The 15,641-nt window shown below is 46.1% G+C and overlaps 1 protein-coding gene across 4 annotated transcripts in view; it reads right to left on the bottom strand.

Annotated features, from left to right (window-relative positions):
- Nucleotides 1-15,641, bottom strand: part of ASMTL (acetylserotonin O-methyltransferase like) — an 816,255-nt gene that overhangs the window by 751,309 nt on the left and 49,305 nt on the right. The gene's annotated exons all lie outside the window — the stretch shown is intronic.

Here is a 15,641-nt window from a genome sequence, read left to right as displayed (position 1 = left end):
ACTTTTCAAAGAAAAGCTAAGCCGGTAACAGTATCTGGCCCTCACGCTCTCCGAGCAACTTTTATCATCATGGAGGTTACGTGACACCATCACGTAGTGGAGGCGTTAAACAGTCCTTTCCTCCAAGCCTTTCAGCAACCTCTTCACGACATCGGTGTCAGCGGGGTAGTAACCGTGAATCAGCATTCAAGAGCTTACTATGCCCCCATGGGTTCTTGATTAGGTCACCATATGCTGTATGAACACTGAGCTCCTGCAAGCCAACAGCTCCAGTGGCTCTAGCACAGCACTGCCTCCAGGTAAGAACTTGGGACCCATCAGGAGAGCCACGGGCCACCAACCCTAGTCTGCCTCCTCATAGGTAGCAGTCTTGCCATAACACGATACCCTGCTCAACATCTCAGGACTCCAGGTGTACATGTTTTCTACGTCTTGGGTTTTCTTAGCAAGTTGAACTTCTGACAAGGGACTCACTACAACACCATGACCCCTTTGGTCAAACCTAAAGTTCCAGCACCTTTTTCTCACGCTCTGGTTCATCAACAAGCATACTCTCCTGAGTTGCAACATCATCAAGAGAGAAAGAATCATTTCCTTACCTTTTCACAGCCCTTGGTGGTGGGGTATCTTACTTTTGGGGGCAGTGGGTCTGTAAAGTTCTTCCTGCACCCCTGCAGAAGCTAACTTCTTCTCCTGCTCCTCTCTGTCAGGTTTCAGGAAGTTACATCAGGATTTAACAAGGAACAGGCTCAGACCTAAGGGCGACCCACTGGCGTGTTATCTGGGCCTTCCCGACCCCCAGCCATCTTCTGGATTCCCCTTCCCAGCCCTCCTCCCAGCCCACCCCCTCCCCGTGATTGAGCTTGGTGGCCTCTTATGTCAGGTCTCTAGAGCAGCCCACTGCCCCTGGAGCTCCCTCAGTTAAAGACCCAGAGGCAAAGGGCAGCTCCTACACAAGCAGCTCCTGATTGTGTTTGCCTGAGGAGCCTAAAACGCAGCCGTCAACCAGCAGCGACTGACAAGATAAGCAAGGTGTAGGCAGGGGAAACAGCCATCACTGCTCCCTAATAAACGGCCCCACCTCTCTCATTACTCCTGTTAGCAAAATGCTTGTAGTGTGCTGCACGTCGCCCACAGTTGGATGTTATCCATATCTGGCATTTTTGTCATTGTCTTAGTTAGCCATGTCTAGCAGTTAGGCCTCTATCCAGGAATCCTGATTCTGGATGTTTTGCATTTGCTGTTGCATTTTGAAATCTAGGAAGCTCGAACCTAGGTGTTTTGCATTGCTGTTATATCTTCAAATGTAAGATTTTTTACCCTCTATCTAGAAAACTTGAATCTAGATGTTTTGCCTTTGCTGCTGGATTTGAAGTTTAGGCGTTCCTCCCTCTATCTGGAATTCTAGGCACCCTCCCCTTCATCCAGCACTGTGCTCCCAGCTCTAAGTGCTACACCCTCCCTTTCATCCAGCACTGTGCTCCCAGCTCTAGAATCTCCACTACCAAAGGCTGGCAAGGGATCAAGTCTATTGGCCTCTTCGCCTAGCTTGCCCTCTGTCGGCCACTTGACTCTTCATTGGTCTGGACTTCCTTTCTTGTGTACCTGATCCATCAGCGACTTGCCTGCTGCTCGGCCGCCTGATGTGTTCATTGTACAGTTTCTCCCGTCCTCTCTTTATCCCCCTTCCATTGCTCTGCTCTCTCCCTCCATGGTGCTTTTCATCTACACATCTTCTCAAGCTGCTACTTTATCACCTATTCTATCTCTCTTTCAAAGTCTGGAAGGAAAGAGGTCAAGAAAGATCTCCTGGTCTCCAATCCAAGCCTGCCCATCGCCGACACCTATGTCAATGCTTCTCCAAGGCAGACTGTCACAGACATCCTCTTTGTCGTTCCCTCTGCAGACCTTTGGATTTACCATATGGTCTCAGTGCTCTCTCCCTTCTCTCCTTCGCGCATTAATGGTGGAACCCGATGGGGAGTACTTTAGGCATATTTTCCATCCTATAGGGGCATCATCAAGGTCTAACAGAATGGCACTGTCATGGTCCAGGGTTCCCAGCCCAACCTCCTCCTCCTTCTTGATAGGCGTTTTCCGTCTCTCATCAACTTCCTCCATTCTCCTGCCACCCCTCTGGCACCTTCCCCACCACTGATGGGCACAGCACGTTCCTGTAGCCCTCCTCGTAAGACCTTCAAAAAGGTGGCAACCAGCTCCACTTAGCTACCCTCACCTCAACTCTCGCTCTGCGGTTAAACACCTCCACGTAGACTTCGACCTTGACATCCTTGCGCTCACTGAGATGTGGTTCTCAGCCAGCTCTGTCACTACTTTTGACACACTCCTCTCGCAGGGCTACAAGATCCTTTCTATCTTCCGTGAATGGATCCCTGCTACCATCATATCCACTCAGTCCTACTCTTCCATCGAATACCTCGTCTGAAGGCTTGGTGTCTTGCCAATCCTCCCACTGACTCTTTCCACCATATACAGGACCGCTGGCCCGGTCTCCCTTTCAGAGTGGTCTGACCTCACCTCTTTGCTCCTGGCCTCCACCTCCAAACTTCTCTTCCTCTGAGATGTCAATATTCACCTCGACTCTCCCGAGCAGCTTCTGGACTCTTCTGCAGCCTTTTTGACTCTTTCCCTCACCATTCTTCCCTCTGGTCCGATGCACTCAGACAGACACACCTTGGATGCTCTCATCTCAGCAGACATCGCCATCTCCAACCCTCTCACTACACCTCTCTCGTGGTCTGATCATGCTCTCCTGTACTCTGACCTGGATCTCTTGGGTCCCACCGGCTAAGCCTCCGCTCACTCTGCAAGTATCCTTCTCCATACGGATGAAGCAAGTGTCAGTTGCTGCTTTTGCCACCACTTTCATACCTCCTCAAACTAGGGCCACTGACTCTCACACTGACACAGCCCTTGCTAACCCTCACCTCTCCATCTCCATAACTCTGGACATCCTCCCCCCCCCAACCCATTGTGAGGATCCGCATGAAGCCTGCCTTCAAGCGCAACACCTGGTATGATTTCGACCTAGGCTCTCTGAAAAGGCAAATTCAGGGATGCTGAGCGTAAGTGGCAGGCTTCAAGCACATCCTCTGACAAACTGGCCTTCCGCCTGCTCCAAAGACAATACAGACTCTCCATCCGCTCAAAGAAAAAGGCCTATATCCAAGCCTGCATCTCTGGGGCCACTAACAAGGCTGAACTGTTCAAAATCTGCAAGGAACTCGCCAATCCTACTGCAGTCTCCACTTCTCCTCTGCACTGGCCTCTCACTTAATAACCAAAACTCAGGACATCCTGTCCTCACTCTCCTCTACACCCCTCCGTTCTCCTTCTACTTCTGCCCCTTGTACTTCTTCTCCCGCTCTCAGGCCTCCCTCCCCCCGCCCTCACCCCATCCCTTCTACTCTCCTCTTTCTCGCCCATATCACTGGATGAGGTCTTTAGACAAGTCCTCTCTATGAAAGTCTCTTCCAAACAGGTGGTCCACTGCTCCTCCAGAACTTCAAGGACAAAAAAGCCTCCCGTGCTCCAGCCTTGGCTGATTCCTGCAATAACTCTTTTGCCACTGGCTCCTTCACGTCACTCCTCAAGCACTTCCTTGTGCACCATCTCTGCAAAAAGCCTTCTGCTGACCGATCTTGCCCGGCTAAATACCGCCCCATCTCCATTACCCTCTTCCTGGTCAAACTCTTGGAGAAGCTGGTAATCTCCCTGCTTATCCACCACACTGAATCTGTTGATTGTCTCCATGACCACCAGTCTGGCTTGAGAGCAGTCAGAGGCACAGAAACTGCACCCCTGAACACCCGCAACGACTTGCTCTCAAATCTCAATTCCAACTTTTCTTCCATTCTCATCCTTCTTGACCTTTCCTCTGCCTTTGATACAATCAATCATGCCACCCTTATAAACCAGCTCTGTGATACCCTTGGCATCACTGACTTGGCACTGGACTGGTTGACCTCCTTCTCTGACCGACTATCCCAGGTTCAACAGGCCCCTTTTCTCTCCTCCATCACACTCTCCACCTGTGGCTTTTCAACATCTACCTTGCCTCTCTAGCCGATTTGATCTCTGCCTTCTCTCCTCACTACCAGTGTTATGCGGATGACACACAGCTCTCCTTCAAGCTTCCCTCCACTACCTCCTCTTGCTCTCTCTTATTCCTGACTGTCTGACTGGTATTCAGGCATGGTGTGCTGCTAAAGATCTCTGCCTTAATGCCAGTAAGACCAAGACCCTTCTCATTGGGACACCTGCTCCCTTCCTCCCTCCTAGTCTCTGGCTGCCCTCCAAGGGCACACTCCCTTCACCTTCTTGTGAAGCAAGACATTTTGGAGTCATCTTCGACTCATCTCTCTCCTCACATCACGTACCTTGCCAAGAAGGCCCACTTCCAGCTGCACCTCCTCAGAGGCATTCGTCCTTTCCTCATCTTCCCCCAGAAACTCAATGTCTTCAGAGCTCTGGTCCTCTCTAGGCTAGACTACTGCAACAGCCTCTTCCTCAATCTGCCTAAATACTCAATTTGCCCCCTTCAACTAATCTAGAATAGGACTGCAAGACTTATCCTTGGCCTCAAGCCTATCTCTTTAGTCCTAAAATCGCTCCACTGGATCCCGGTTGCTGTGAGGATAAAGTTCAAGACCCTCTGCATCATCCACAAGGCTTTCTAGGGCCTGCAACACCACTACATCCAACTCTCTCTCCCTAAATACCTCCCTGCTAGAGCCCTTCAGTCTTCTAGCTCCAACTTTCTGCCGATTAGACGTTTTTCCAAGCAGAGAGAGATCACGGTCCTCCACAGGTGCCTCCCTCTGGAATGGCCTCGCTGCCCCTCTCATACTCGACCCGGATCTACTTAAGTTCCGGAAGCTTCTCAAGACCCTCCTTTTCTTTTCCTCCTTCCCTCTCCCCTGCTAATGTCCCCCTCTGCCTCATTACATCTGGCTGCCTGGTTCCTTCTGATTCATACAGGTCATCAGACCCTCATAGACCAGTCTACCCCAGCACTTGGTCTCCCATGTTGCTCCTTTCAACTTCTCGTTGCAGCGCTGGCGTAGTCGTGTCAAAATGCATAGAATGCCGGCCTTGTGGATTGCAGGACCCCAGGGAAAGTGTACTTCACATCCCTAGACAACTCAAAAACAGCCTCACCCAACAAAGGCTATGGCCCAGAATCATGACAGCCATGCAGGGGTTGCTTTTTGGGGAACCCCTCCCAAACAGATAGCAAAATTGATGGATGGGTCACTTCATTGCTCTAGACAAGGCACAAGACTGGAAGAGGTTTTGCAAGAAAAGTATTCCGGGAGGCTGGAAGTGGCAGGGGCCGCTCTTCCAGTTGAAATACTCTGGACCGAATGAACCACTGTTGCTATGAAACTGTAAAGCAGCACTTCATTCCGCACTTTTTGCAGCCCACTTCTTGCTACGACTGGCATCGCTCTCATCTTCTGTTTTACCATGCATGCGTTTTTGTTTGTGTATATCATGGACATGAAGTTTGAGGGCCCCTTTGTAAGTTAAAACACTTATTTGTGCCAGTATAGTATTTCCTAGAACCTCATATGTACTACCAGGACTGCTTTGCCCATGTTCAGATCTAATTTAAAAAATAAATAAATCAAACTTTGCTTGGTGTGGCCACACTGTTAATGGGCTCCCCTTCTTCGCAATACACATCTTGCCTCATATTTTGCAGTCTCTGAACTGAAGGTTGCGTTTGAAGTACCCCTTCAAGGTTATAGAATAACCTTTGTAAGGCCCTGGGCCAATGTTACTCCTGTGCACTATGAACCTGCCTTTATCACCATACCCAACACACTTCAATAATTGCTACTGGTGCGTTTTCTTGAATGAACACGCCCTCTACATGGTTATGCAATCCAATGTCTTTGATGCAGTGTACGATGGCCATGGCATACTACAAGCTAGTATCTTCGCTCTGAATCAGTGCCTCTATGATGTTGTTCCTGCAGCTCGTAATCATACCCCTCCCAGTAACTTTGTATGCTCTTCAAAGCTGTAGCCACAGCTAGTTCCATATGATTGGTCTAGGAACAGATCCACTGTTTCTCCTTCCTCTTATGTCACAGTGTAAATCTTCAAGTGCTGCTTCATCATGTGTTCCAAACCTCTGGTTGCCACTCATTTGATGCCCCTTCATATTTGTCCCAGAAGATTGATCCGTCTGGGTGCATTTGGACTGGGGGTGTTGAATACCCTTTGGTGAACAGAGTTTTTAAATCGGGAGTGCCAACCTCTTACCTCCTGGCATGCTCTCTGCTCGCAACGCCTCCAGGTTCATGCTAAAGCCAAGTTCATGCTAAAATGGTTTCTCCATTGTCCCCATGAGATTGCAGGTTTTCACAGATGGTCACAAGAACACCCCAACTCTTGAAGATTGTCAATGGATTTTTTATTTGATGAAGCGGGTCTCGCTAAGGCCTGTCCATCTCACTCTCACATCATGCCTGGGCATTTCCCTTCTCAGCCGTTGCATCCCTAAATCACAAGGTGGTTACTACAGATCTGTAACCACTAATGTGTATGATTGATCTGGAAGGATACTCATGAGGGCATGAAGGCAATAACTTTCTCTATATGGCTCCATCTGAGAATTGCAAGGTGTATCCTAACTAGGAGTCACCAAAAACGAAATCCTCTGAAGAAGGGGTGACTTGCTATCACCCACTTCTCACAAAGCCTTGCCCTTTCTTGCCCTTGTAATCCTTACCCTGTTCTTGCCCTCCTTCTGTTCTTCCCACTCTCCTCTTTCTATATTCTTCCATCTCATAATAATCTCCTCTTTCTGCTACTCTCCCCTCTACCACTTTACCCTCTACCACTCACCTTACACCCAAGTATCACTCTCTCTTACCAACCAATACCTCACCTTGCAAACATTCTTCTTCTTCTTCTTCTTCATCTTCTTCTTTCCAGTTTCCCAATTTATGCAACTCCTCCCCCCCTCCCATTGGTCCTGGAACCTAAGAGGTTCCTCTGGCCAATCCCTACACTGTTTTAAACCCAGGGTTGTGTAATACAGACACAAGCAGGCCTCCAGATAAGGTACCTGCCAGGCCTTTTTATGGATGAAAATATTTTAAACTACAACAGCTTTATTATTTTCCTGTGTACATTTACACACAAGTTTAGCGGAGAGGGAAGTGCAAATGTCAGGTTACTCGACAGAAACCAGAACGAACACTTCTTTTGATTTTTGTCTACATGGATGTAATTGCAAGCAATGGATAAAAGCCTCTGAAACAGAATGCATTTCTCTGAAGCCTTTTAAAAAAAAAAAAAAAACTCCACACTGTGATAAAAAGGAAGGGTTTCTTTCCATTCAGCTTTTGCTGTGTTGATGTTCATGGAGCAAACAGAAGCACTGTGCATATTAATTTTACTAGCATTTTAGGATTGTATAGTTAATAAGATGGAAAACTAAGTTGCAATTGAGAATACATATGTTGTAACAAATTAAGCTTTTTATCCCCCAGTGAAAGCAAGCCATTATTGCACAATTATATTTCTCAGAGTTTCTGTGCTGTGTGCATAATCATACAGAGGCAGATCATGTTTACACTTTGAAAACTGTGTAAAAGTACAGTTCTAGTATGCACGTTCTAGTTTACATCCATTCAACCTTGCAGTCAATGGGGTACATTACTATAAATGGTCAGTGGCAGCAGAGTCTTTGCTCAAGGTTGATTGTCATTACACCAATCACAGGTGTTCTAGACTCTCAAATCTTCAAGACTACAATTAAAACATCCAAAACCTTATTCTCCAGGAAGGGCAAACTATGTTCAAACAAACAAAAGTTACATTTGTAATTGAAATAGAAACTCAGCAAAACCTGGCCCTGTGATAATCCAGATAGGTATTTAACTTTATGTCACGCTTTATGCATGGTTCGTCAAACATCTAGGCACTGTTGATTATTATACCTCAGTCGATACTCAGTTTAGTGACCTCTGAAGGATGTTAGCCAATAAGATAGCTCAGCCAGTTGAAAGTTAATTGCTGTAATCTTTGTGTGCTCTGTAGGTTGCAGGTTCGAATCCCGGCAAGGCCAACACAGTCTTTTATCCTTTCAAGGTCGATAAGGGAGTACCGTCTTGGGTTTGGTGATAATTGTGATAAACATGTTCTATGCACAGCGCTTTGCCAAAAGCGCTATATAAATAACTATTTGCTATATAAAATAACTATTTGACCATGAGATTAGATACAGAATTTAGCATGGCGTCCTTGCCTTTTTGCACTCTTGTATAATATTGCCATACCAGTAGGTATTAATAGCTTCAGGAAATGAGGACTTTCATTAAGCATCAAAAGACAATTCTGTAATCAAACCTCAAAACACACAATACAATTCATGTTTGCTTTACTATATAATTGACTAGGTTTTTGTGTTTTCAACATTTAAATATATACAGGAGAGATCAAATGGCCAGACCTTGGAGAAATAATTAAAAGGTATATTCTGTTGCAATGCAGAAAGCTACGGCATAGTAATGATTTCCATACAGTTTTTGCACACGTTGGCTGGATGTCACATACATTTTACTCTGTTGCAAAGGAGAAAAGTAATTTTTACTCTCTTGAAATCACATTTACTCTCAAAGTTTAAATAAGGGGAGTAAAATACTCCCACCACAAATTCTTATCTGGGGCACTGTGCAAGGGTTTGAAATGCTTCTGAAACACCACCCCCTCCTCAAGCACTGGTGCACCAGAGTGCAGGAAACGGGGCCTTACGGGAACAGTCATTTACATAGTGCTTATATGTGTAGTCCTTAAGAATGGGTTCGCCAAAGTTCAGCAATAGCGGCATACGACAAACACAATCAGTCCCAAAGTCTTTGTTCTTGTGTTCTGGAGGTTCCTGTTTGCCGGTCTGTGGCAGGCACTGCTCGGGGCCCTGCGGTTCACACTGTCTCGCTCGCTGCTGGGCTACTTGGCCCCTCCTCCACCACAAAGGTTCTGGGATCTGGAGTCCTGAATAAGAGGAAAAAGAATAAAACTGTCCAGAAAAGTGTACGGCAGGTATGGGATGATAATGAGTGGTCCTTCACATTTGTAGCCAGGCACAAGTAGAAGGGACTGAGAATAAGGCCCTCCCAACTCCCAAACACGACCTTCGGCGCAGTACTGGTTCTGGCAAACATCCTAGTAGTAATTTGAAAAAGAAGGGCACCTGGTTAAGGCACTGCTCTACCCAGGTAGGTAAACATTTAGCAAAACACAATTAAGCAAGGTTCTGGAACCCAAAGAGGACAACACTAGATCCTGACTGTCAAAACACAGATAAATGATAGTAGTGACTGCTACTTAGATCAAGATTTAATACATCAGCAGCATATGTTATATATACAGGAGGGAAAACCTAGGACACTCAAATACATAAAAACGTACAAAATATGATACATGAATGTTCGTCCCAAACAGGTTTTTGGGATGGAATTGACAACAATTACATTTTCTATAGTCCTTTGGTAGGAACAACATGAGCGACAAAAGTGCAATTGTGATACATGGTGTGGAGTTCACTGAATGTGATATTGAGACAAGAAAGTCAACACAACTGTTTTTCGACCTCGAAGACCACACCGAGCCTTCTATCTCCGACTCATCCGATCTACTGGCTGACAGCGGGTAAGAGCTTCCCCATCTGTATCGACTTGTCACACAGAGTTCAAATGTAATTCGTTCCTCATGGATTCCTTTTTTGGTCATTATGCACAGAATTGACCCCCACTGGAAATTCCGTTTCTTATTTCTGATGATTTGGACCCTCAGATTGTTGCCCTTTCACAACTCGTTACAGTAAGATCTGTGATTGCGCAGTCTCCCGCGAGAGACGTATAAGCATAGCATTCATTGCCTCTACAGTAAATATACGGATCTTGAACCCTACAACTCTCCTGACCTCTTCGGTCAATTTTTCTGACAGATCACATAGGATCCCTCATGTGTCCATTTTTCCCGTCCTGATGAAGGCCGACCAAATGACAGCTACACAAGTATAGGCCGAAACACAGTTGTGTTGACTTTCTTGTCTCAATATTACACCACTGCACAGTTCAGTTCAGTGTACTCCACACCATGTATCACAATTGCACATTTGTCGCTCATGTTGTTCCTACCAAAGGACTATAGAAAATTTAATTGTTGTCAATTCCATTCCAAAAACCTGTTTGGGATGACCATTAATGTATCATATTTTGTACGTTTTTATGTATTTGATTGAGTGTCCTAGGTTTTCTCTCCTATTATATATATAACATATGCTGCTGATGTATTAAATCTTGATCTAAGTAGCAGTCCCTACTATCTGTGTTTTGACAGTCAGGATCTAGTGTTGTCCCCTTTGGGTTCCAGAACCTTGCTCAGTTTTGTTTTGATAAACATCCTAGTAGGCCTCCTGTCCCAGGTTGCAGTGAGTCCCCATCCCCACTTAACAGGGTGACCCCCTTGTGCCTGTCACAAGGTGCACCAGTGCTAGATAAAATGCAGAATGTGGTGTCACTCAAGCCATGTTGGTTGCTCCATGTTCTTCACTCTTTGTTGAGGTTGGGTCTGCTAGCTCCCCTAGTCCATGCTCAGTCACCACAGTTTTCACCTGGACCCCTTTCTCTTCACCATTGTGGGAGTATGGCTTTGCTTTTTGGAAGTCATGCAAGAAGACACAGTTAGACGCTGCCTTCATGGATTTTATTTCAACACTTTAAAGCATGGTGCACAAGTATATAGCTTGTGTTAGGAACTCTAAGTCCTTTACTACATGTGCTTTTCCAAATGTATACCCTTCCCCTATCCAGCCCTCTCTCTCTGAGTAATACAGAGAACAGGCAAGTCACTTCACAAGGATAGCAACTCCCTCAAACGCAACAAAATCTTAATTTCCAGCCTGCCCATTCTGCTTGTTCAGCACAGTCCCTGATGCTGGACAGAGTCCTTCTGTAGGTATGCTGGCTGAACATTGTGCTCTATAGATAGGCTCTTCACTCTGCTAGGATAAAGGACTACACACTGTGTAGGCCCTGGTAAATGAAGGGCGGGCTCCACAGCAGCAGTGGAGTAAAACTGGAGCCTCAGCAGGGAACCTGCCCTTCCCTCCTAGACTGAGCTACTGAAGAGAAGCTGTGCTGTCAGCATCCAAATTGCCATTCGGTTTGAAAGAATGTGGGCAAGAAGACCCCCTTTGTCGCTACTTTCTCTATCTCCATGTACATGCAAACAAATTCACTAAATAAGAATGTTATGAAATGAGGAGAAACATGGCACTGGTCTACGAACAAGGTAGTGTCAATCAGCTTCACATCACACAGCCTTGCTTATCAGCTCAAGTCAGTGTGTTGTGGTACTGATGATTTACAACAGGTTAAAGAAACTCTAGATTAGCTTTTGGGATGAGATGGGTAGGGCAAAACATACCTATTTCAATAGCCGAGGTGAGCAGTGGGTGGAATACCAGAACCCTTGTGACAAAGGCGGGGTGACCATGGGAGCCAGGGACCACTGCCCACTTTTGATGCAGGCCCCGGAGGTGGCATGTGGGGGATCCCCACTCCATCACCAGCTTCCTATGTATAACCCATTCTACTCATGGAAAACACTTTGGTCAGCTACGAAACATCATCATTTGGAAACACACAGATAGTCGAAAAGAAAGTAGAGTTGCTCTCTGAGCCACACCATTAGGCGTCAGTGAACCAGGCAGTAAGTTCAATGAAGCAGAGTGCTAAGAACTCCCAATCTTTACAATACCATTAGCAAGGGGATCTGCAATGCCTGCTCACAGCCATACCAAGCTCTGACAGAGCTCAGCTTGAGAACACGAATAGTGACTAACACAGACCCAGGTCAGTAGAAGCAGGGATGCTCACAGTGATAAAAGGTACGAGATTGTGAAAGCCATGCACTAAGTGATGCAAGATGGAAGATACAGACTTTTTAACTGCGGCTATTGCGACCTTCGGGTGGTTCACTGGCCAGGGAACCTCAAAAACAGCTGGAGAGTATGTAGTTTTCCTGGGTCACACGCAATCACTGAATATATTGATGCTAGGCAAACATATGATTATGGTCAGACAGTCATACCCTCCCGGACCAAACTTGTGGTCCTATAAGAGAGGGATGCAGCCAGGAGAATGGGGGCATTTTGGGTTAGAGAGTGGTCGTTCGAGGACATAGTGCAGAATGAAATATTGGGTGTGGTAGTGAAGACAGAGAGGAATTGAGGAAGAGAAGAGAGAAAAAAAGCACAGTAGGTGGGAAGGAGAGAGAAAGGCGAAGAGGACATAGAAAGGAGAAAGCAAAGAGCGGAGGAAGCAGAAAGAAGAAAGCAAAGACCAGATGCAGTGGTAGAGAAAGTGACAAAAGGAAAGAAGGGAGGCAGGGCCAGACAAAAAGGAAGTGAAGGAGAATATTAGAGAAAATGGGGCAGATAAGTAAAGAGATGTGGTAAAAAGAGTGAAAACAGGAGTTGGAGAGAAAAAGGAGCAAATGAGGGGGAGAAAATGAAGAGTGGTGGCACGACAAGGAGGTGAAAATGAAAGAGGGTGGCAGAGCAGAGAGGCAATGAGAAGGAGAAAGAGGGAGGAGGGAAAGACAGGTGGAGCAGGAGAGCTTGCGTGTTCTGATAACCTTGATCTTGGGTAGAGTCAAGACAGGGTTGGGGGGGCCACCATGTTCCACATGGGGGTGCGGAAAGAGCCAACTAGTCAGGGTTACCTGCTAATGACCAAAGGGAAGGGCTGATAAACCCTCAGATCCAGAAATCCTGAGTTAATGGCATCTGATCACCTTTCAGACGACCCAAGACACCAGAGGTGATGGTGCCAGGTAAATACAAGTCCAAGAGGACCAACGCTTCACCCTAACCAGTTCAGAAAGAGCTAAGAAAAACCCAATACAAAACCAAGTCATTATTGTAGGATGACAACTCCACTTGTAAAAATGGGTAAAACATAGTTAAATCAAGCATAAATAAAAAAATTTTAAAAAAAATTATTGTAGGATGTTATAAATAACAGAGAAGGCACACTTGTACAGGAATGGAGGGAGGGAGGGAGGGACAGAGGACCATGATCCGAAGGAAAGCCTGCTGATCTAAAAGAGAAAGAGGGGTGACCCGATGATCAACAAGGCCCATCCCTATGCTCCTTTGTCCCCTATGAATTTCCACTTGCTGAACAGCTTACACCTAACAAGGGCCAACCTAATCTCTATATACTATCCTACTACTTTGAAGCAGGTGAGCAACTAAGTGCAGCAAAGTGTTGGAAAGTCTGCAGTTGGACCTGCTCTAGTGTGGATTACATGTGGCTGTTGAACACTACTGGTGTTTGATTCACTGTGCTGCATTTCAACAGAAGCACTGCGAGTATCTCAAGTGTGTGAGCAGCAAAGTGCAGTTGTGTTGGAAACAATCTGCAAAGTGCAGTTAGACCTGCTGGACTGCCCACAAGAATCTGGGAAGCAGACTTGTGGATATTACATTAACAGCGTACGAGTCACTGGTAACAGTGAACTGTCAGCAAAGGCTAGTGAGCTTTTGTTAATACAATCGAGCAGTGGCATATTATTTTCTTCCGAATGTAGTAATACAGAACACTAAAATTCCCCCCAAAAAGAAACATAACAAGCATGGCAATGCCAAAAGTTTGGGCTTTTGTGTAGGCATGGGAAAGGCACTTGTCAGGCACAGCAGTAGTGATATTAACTGGCCATTGATGGTAGCAAGTGCAAAAAGGCGCATGTACTGCGCATCTAATAGCAGTGCCTGGCAAGTGCCCAATACTTATACACACGCCAAAAATGGTTAACTTTGCCAATGCTGGTTCATAACAGGACTTCAGTGAAGGACATGCAGAGTGTTTATAAATCGAGTGACTGAAGACAGACCTGGTGAAACATTTTTTATTACACCAGTAGCAGGTTTACAACTCCAATTAAGTAATTAACTCTCAGAAGACTGCTTTGAGAAAACACTGGCACACACTCTGAGTGCAAAGTTTGATGGTAAAGCTTCATTAAAGCGAACTCAAAGAGTTCCTGTGAGGAGGTGTTTTGGGTGGGCATAGGCAGGAATGGGTGGGAATGGCCATAGGGATTAGCATGACCATGGGCAGGCATTAGGTGGGCACATAACCAAACCACACCTACAGACTCTGTTCACCATGTCCCACCTCATATGTCATTCCTCCCTAGCTGTACTCCAATGCAATAGTTGTGTTTTATAGTTGTCGCAAGCAGTACCTATTTGCCCAAACTAAAAAAGGAAGATATGATTTGTGCTCCCAGAGGGCTGTTTCCGCAGGAGTGCCTAATGACGCGCCCCTTCAAACAGGTTAGTGAGCAAAGAGAGCTCAATTACAACGGAAAGCGATGTTAATATTGACAAGTCTCCTCTAACCAGCAAACAGAATGGCACAATAACTGAATACTTTAGGCAAGTGGAAAAAGTTAACGATAATGTTAAACCACAATCAGTACTGGCCACAGGTAATGCTGAACAGAGCCCAAATGCCATGGTCAATGAAGAAGCACACTGTTCTGTTTATTGGTGTGACATATATAAGAAGAGAATGGATTGTGACTGGATGAGAGGCTCCTACGGAGGGCGGAGAAAGTATTGACATCCTGGAGGGGCAGAGCAACAGTGGGCTGCAGAGCCTGTGACAGCAAGAAGGGTGAGCGAATGCTAGCCGAACGCCTGAAGGTTGGTGTTCTACCTGGCCGCGGAGCCGAGGCAGACAGAGAAAGACCCATCTCGTCTGGTGGCGTGACCACAAAGGACCTGTGGTGGGCTGTTAGAATGGTAACAGAAGCCGAGACCAGATTGTATGAGAGAGCCCAAGTCCCCGAACTCCATACCAGTCAGACAGCAGCGACCAAGACAAGTAGTCACAGGGAAAGTCAACAATGTTGTGGGTTGGTGCAAAACCCGATTGAGAGCATACTGCCGACAGGTATAGACACATTAAGCAAAGGCTACGAAGGCTGGCGAGGTTACAGGAGCCTTAGCAACCTGACGGAGAACATACTGCTTCAAGGTACGAACATTGTGAATAAACGGCTGTTCAAGCAATCAAGGGTACAGGAGCCTGAGACACCAGAGTATGCAAACACCCTATGAAAGGGGGCAAGAAAGAAACATGTACTCTGAATTAGGGCTGAGAAAGCCACAGAACATGTATAGCTCTGACAAACCAGGGTGGACAGCCACCCTATGTGAAATACTTTAGTTAAAAAAATAAAAGTGTTTGAGGAGTACAGGACTTTAGGGGGGAGTCCCAACGCCTCGAAGATGAAAGTGTTTTTTTATTTCCAAGAAATCCTGGAGGAATGGAAATGTTCGCCCCAAGAGACATTTTTCTGTGTGAAAGAGCGAGTGAAACCCATAACTGGATACAAATACTGGAAAGAAAATCCTACTCTGAAAAAGGAACTTTCAAGACTGAGAACAAGTCAAGTATATGTTGGGACAAGCCGAAGCCCTGCTGAGGCTATTGTACAAAGCCTCCCCTCTTCCTTTTTAGTTAGGAGTTTTCTAAAGTGGTAGGGTCAGTTAGTTGGATAGGATTCGTACCGAAAACCTT

The sequence above is a fragment of the Ambystoma mexicanum genome, chromosome 7p (assembly GCF_040938575.1).
Source record: "Ambystoma mexicanum isolate Mex_15411 chromosome 7p, UKY_AmexF1_1, whole genome shotgun sequence".
In the NCBI taxonomy this organism is placed as follows: domain Eukaryota; kingdom Metazoa; phylum Chordata; class Amphibia; order Caudata; family Ambystomatidae; genus Ambystoma; species Ambystoma mexicanum.
The sequence above is the reverse complement of the archived record's forward strand: the minus strand, read 5'-3'. Positions and strand labels throughout refer to the sequence as shown.